Genomic DNA, 5950 nt, shown 5'->3' with positions numbered 1-5950 from the left:
GATCATGGCTCACTGCAGTCTCAAACTCCTGGGCTCAAGCAATCCTCCCACCTCAGCTTCCCAAGTAGCTGGGACTATAGGCATGAACCACCACGCCTGGCTATTTTTGTTGTTGTTATTGAGGGAGGGTCTTACTGTGTTGCCCAGGCTGGTCTCAATCTCCTGAGCTCAGGCAATCCTCCCACCTCAGCCTCCCAAAGTGCTGGGATCACAGGCGTGAACCACCCACCCACATGCCCAGCTCACCTGCTTTATTTTTTAACTTATACCTATCACAAGCTGACATTCATTCTTACTTAATTACTTATATATAGCCTGTATGCCTCTGCAAATCTAAAATGTAAGCTTCCCAATCTCGGGGATATTGCGCTGTTCTTTGTGATATTTCTCTCACCTGGGGCACTGCATACCACATAGTATTTGTTGAATGAATGAATGAATGAATGCACACATCATATTGAGAGGCAGGCAGCATTGCTTCCATGCCCATGTTGTGTATACACTTCAGGTAAGCTAATAGCAGTGAAACTGATGTCACTTCTCAAGTATTTTGAAAGTATCAGAGAGAAAGTGTTTCAAAAGAGCAAAGGAGTGACTCTAGTCCAACTGAAGACACAGCCATTCATGTGACAATTGTCTTCTATTTCTTTGTGAGCTGCTGTACTGCTGCCTCATGAACATCTTTAACTTTTCTACTATTACTTAATGTTTTTACACGTTGAAATATGATTTCCTCAGCCCCAAGGCTCTCCCTGTAGATAGAAAATTATCCCTTATGACCCAGAAGAGCACACTCTGGGTCTACTCACTCTGTCAATGTGGGATGATTAGTTGGTTGTCAACACCACAAGACTCTCCTCATCTGATGGATGTAGATGTACCAGAGAGTCAAACTTTCAGAGGAAGAGCCAGAAATATTCATCGAGAATACATTTGTGCCGTTTAGTTAAAGCTCTCTGCAATGGATGCATTGCTGGTGCTCTGCTCAGTTCCTCTTTACCTGCTTCTGCACTCATGCTGTGATGGGAGCTGTGAGTACTGATGGATGCCCCCTTCTCCTGAGAATTGCTCTCGGCCAGTGCTAGCACAGGAAGCTCTACCTCTTTCCCTTCTCACCAAACCCTGGGCCAAGGACTAATCGACCCAGGTAGGGCAACCCCATGCCTTGGGATGGTATTAACCCTGTGGTGCAATTTGTGCTCCAGAGCTTCCCCAGGGGTGAGACGGAAGCACGTGTCCTGTTGTGTCCACAGCTACACTCAGCCTTTTTTGCTCACTCAATCCCCATTTTGGGCTATGTCTTCAGAAACTAAACCGAAGGCACTATCCAAAGATTACTTTTGTATTTCTTGTAGAAGCCCCTTCCACCCACACACATATACATTCCTTAAATAGATTCCTATGACCTACCAGATGAAGCCCAGGCTTCTTATCTGCACATTAGGTCTTTGCATGGTCAGTCAGGTCTCTGTCTTTCAAGATTTATTTTTCACTACCATACACCATATTAACCTACTCAGGGCTGACTATTTTACATTCTCTCCCAGCCCTGCACATTCTTTGCAAAGGCCTCCCCTGCCTTGCCTGAATGATGAACACTCTATTCCTTATTCAAGACTCTAATATCACTTCCCCGTGAAGGCTCCTCAGATTCCTCTAGGCTCAGTAGGTGCCACTCCTCAGTTCCCTACAGCATATGGTGTCAATGACAACAGTGATATGCTTGTCTGATTCCTCCACTTAACTGTGAACTTTTTGCTGTTGTTAATAAAGATGTTTATTTTGCATTTTATACAGAACAGCCTGAAGTCTGCCTCATGACTTGATGGTTACCCAGGGATTTACGTGTGTCCAACTGAACACCGTGGTTCTGGGAGTGGGGATCCACACAAACAAAGGCAGGAGTTTGGAGGGAAGAAGGGGGCACAGCAGGAGTGTATCTCAAGCCCACCTCAAAGACAGCATAGCATTCCGAGTTGCTGAAAACCTGTGCAAATGGGGCCTCTAAAACAAACATTGTACTGTGAGCTCTTGGGGAAGGTACAGGAAAAGGATGTTGATAAATAAGGGGGCATTTTCTTGAGGCAGCGGATGAGGAGGGAGGCTTACTATTTTTAATGCCCTCAGCCCCAGGACATGATAATCAGAGGAGATCATGTCCAATCTTGAATCAGTTCCCTGTTCAAAAAGTGGTGCTAATACCCCAGGGACCAGACTCTGAAAATACCATGCTGGTCATTCCTGAGTCCCTGTTCTATGCCCCACAACATATTAGAAGGGTAAGGGAAAGTCAGAGGGTAGTGGCTTGTGTTCTGTGGAAGTAAAAAACCTGAGTTCATATTAAGCACTGATAAAACCCAATCACTGGGACTACAGATCTACTGAGAGGTTTCTAGTAGGGACCAAGAGTAGGAGGTCCAGAACATCCTCAGCTCGAGATACAACAGGTGTGGAAAGTCTGGGAGGAGGTGAGTATTAAAGTAATGGGAAACAGAACACTCCCAGGCCTTAATTTTAATTGGATAGTTTTAAAAATCGAAATAGAATCTAACATTGGGTGCCAGTCACCACAAATGCCATGCCTTTATGGTCACTTGGCATCTTAAACATTTGCCAAAGCATGCCTGTCTGGCTAACCAAAAGGTCTTTCTAGGAGGTGTTCGAGTGCACGAGAGAGTGCCAAGGGGCTTGGTACTGCTGACTATCCAGTGTGATTCCTATGGAAACAGAAGGGGCGGAGTCTTGGTTAGCTGGCTTGTTGAGGTTTGACAGAGAAGAAGCAAAAGCTCTAACGTGACTATAGATTCTATAGATTAACTATATATAACTATAGATAACTATATATAACTATAGATTAACGTGACTATAGATATTCAAAGCAACTGGCTTTGACCCAGAGAAAGAGGAGCCACATTCTCACTCTAGAGATACAGAGGGACCACACCTAAACCACAGCACATGCATTCGTTCTGGTCATCCTACAGTTGATGGGCAACTCATACCAGGCAGGGGAAGGGATCTGGTTAGGGAAGAAGGGATCATTTTTCATTTTTTAAACTCTGAATTAATATTTTAACCTCAAACAGATTATCAGTGCCTCAGATACAATTTAATCTTAAGTCTTTAAAGGCCCCCTGAAACAAAAATATACATTTTTTAAGGCTTCCTCACTTTCTGATAGTCAGTTTCCCCCAGTATCCAGTTTTATCCTGACATAGAGTCCACAGACTTCATCAGACCACCTGTGCTCATGGACTTGGGTCTTTCTAGAGGGAAGTCTCGGGCTCAGCTCCAGATGAGCTGTGCCAATACACCCAATGCCTGTGATGCCCCAAACAGGACCGCGTAGCAATGTATCTCCGTCATGCTATAGTACAGGAGAGCACCCCACCATGAGCATCTACTTTGGGCCCAGGATTCTCGGCCTTACCCTAATCTCAGAGGATATTGGGCACAATCTTGTATAACTGAGCAACCAACTTAAACATGGGATCATTATGCGGTGTTTCAGAGCAAACTCTTGCTGACAGGTACATTGTGGCTCAGTCTTCCTTAGCACTGCATGGCCATAGCCTGGAACAACCCATCTCGAGTTGAAAGTAGTCTCGTAACTTCTCATCTGACACATCTTTGCTGACTTCCTTCTGTAGTTGTGTTAGCCAGACAGGCACTTCCTGATTTGCCAGTCCATGCAGAGGACCTGCCAGCCCGTTCATGGCTGCTGCAAAGGACAGGGAAGGGTCTGAAAGGGCACTGCCCGCCAAGTGGCTGCTATAAGCACTTACATTGCTGTGCTCATGGTCACTGTGGATGGTGAGCTACAGGTGCTTGAGCTCAGTGAACTGAGCATCAGTATAGCCTAACATGTTGGTGAAACTGTGGGACCAGTCCAGCTTAGAGTCAGTGGCCCCAATACTGCTGCCCTCTCAGTAGAGATTTTGGTAGACCTTTGCTGCAACACAAGGTAGCTTTGTGATTAGATATACATGGTCTTCATAAATCAACTCCCAGTACTTGGTTCGGCTGGCACCCTCTGCATGTGCTCAGGGAAAGTTGTTTAGGGCTGCCATGGCTTCACTGAGCTCAAACATGGGTATAGATTGGTGGGAACGTTGTCCAGCATGGTGACCACATGGGAAGGTAGAGCTGCCCTCTTTGCCCACTCTCTCGAGAGCCAAGATACCTGTTCCTCTCTTGGGGTCTGTCCAGTTACCAGCAGCCAAAATAAGTCCCCTGGGTAGGGGTCCTTCCCCACCCTTAGCCTTGGGTAGCAGTTTTTGGTATTCAGGGATACTAAAGCCTTGGAAACAGAAACCCTCATGAGGATCAAGAACGGATGTTTTATACACCAGTCCCTTAATGCCTCTCATGTTGCCATACATTGCGTCTGCAGTGATTTGGCCCACCACCTTCTTGCAATGTCGCTGCCTGAAGGTCTTAATTCTGGCCTGCTCCTTAACTATCAGGTCAGCCAATAAGTCTTTCAAATTCTTGGAGGAAGCACTGGCACGCCAGGCAGCAGAACAAGACAAGATGCACTGTTGCTTCCCAAGAGCCTGGCAGCCGCACTGGGTAAAACCATGGTGAGTGACCTCTGCGATCTGGTGGAGAGGGAAGAAGGGGAGAGAGCTGCGGCAGGAACAGGAACCACCACCACGGCACCAGAGACGGCAATGGGTGGACAAGGTTGAAAGGAGGCAGCTGAGGGAACGCGTAGATGAACCCGCAGCAGGTGCCCAGCCGGGGGTCCTCAGCAAGGCCCTGCCCACTGCCAACTATGAACTTATTATAAGTGACTTTCCAATAGTTCTTAGCAGCATGTAGAGTAGAAGATGGAACAATGTATACCTTCAGAATGCACAGAGCCAATGCATTTTTGGATTACAAATAAATCAATTTAAGACCTATTGCTTCTGATAATGATTTGCAAATTGAGAAAATTCTGGAAAACTAGACATCCAACAAGTTAATAGTGATTATACCTAATGACAGGGTTACTGGTGGGGTTTTGTTTATTTGTATGTTCTTGTTTGTTTCTTGTTTCTTATGTCAGCAAATTTTAAATAGCATATGCAAAATGATGATCCCAATAATAAAAAATATTGTGTTTATTCATAAGAGTTAATGTTTATAGAAAGGAAAAGACGAGAATGTTTTTGGACAGATTAGGATTTAAACAAAAATGTTAAACAGAATACAAAATACGTTTTTTCTCCTGTTGTCTAGCTTTTGTGCAGTGAACACATGTTGCTTTTATAATAAGAAATATACATTTTAAGTTTCAAAATTACTTAGAAAGATTTTGTAAACAACCTAAAAGAAAATAAATGTGTTTGGTGCATCCATTTCTGAGTTTACAGTAGTGTTGAATAGCCCAGCCAAACAACACATGACCTGAATTGAATACAAGTTTACTTGACTCACTCACTATTCCAGAAGGGTGACCACATTCTTTTGTGTTACTACATGTCATCAGTGCCTGTAAGAGACAGAAGTCTTTGAATGGTGTTAAGGTTTTTCATTGGTTTTCTTGTATTCTTAACATTTTATGGTCAAGGTCTTTTGATGTGGGTTTATCCCATAATACTTGTGATAAATGAAAATACATGAACATGGAAGGAAAAACAGGAATGAATTGAGAAAAATCACATCATTCCAGGTAGTCTGTCTCTCCAAAAAAAAAAAATCATCAAACTAAACCACATGGTATTAAAATTCATTCCTAAATTCTCAGCACAAATAAACTTCTGACTCTTTTTTCTTGGAGAGGAAAGTAATGAAAGTGATGACAATATTTAAGATGAGATATCATCTTAGCTTTACATATTCTATGTTGAGAAGTCTTTTCTTTAAAAATTAATTTGTCCGAACAGCTTTCACCTTTTCCTCCCTATAAAATATTATTTAGGCCAGGCGTGGTGGCTCACGCCTATAATCCCAGCACTTTGGG

At 43.8% G+C, this 5950-nt stretch overlaps 1 pseudogene; it reads right to left on the bottom strand.

Moving 5' to 3' along the window:
* Window positions 1–322: 322 nt before the first annotated feature.
* On the bottom strand, window positions 323–5803 carry LOC105477533 (citrate synthase, mitochondrial-like; annotated as a pseudogene).
* Window positions 5804–5950: the final 147 nt, after the last annotated feature.

This window comes from Macaca nemestrina, chromosome 2, assembly GCF_043159975.1.
Source record: "Macaca nemestrina isolate mMacNem1 chromosome 2, mMacNem.hap1, whole genome shotgun sequence".
NCBI lineage: Eukaryota > Metazoa > Chordata > Mammalia > Primates > Cercopithecidae > Macaca > Macaca nemestrina.
The sequence above is the reverse complement of the archived record's forward strand: the minus strand, read 5'-3'. Positions and strand labels throughout refer to the sequence as shown.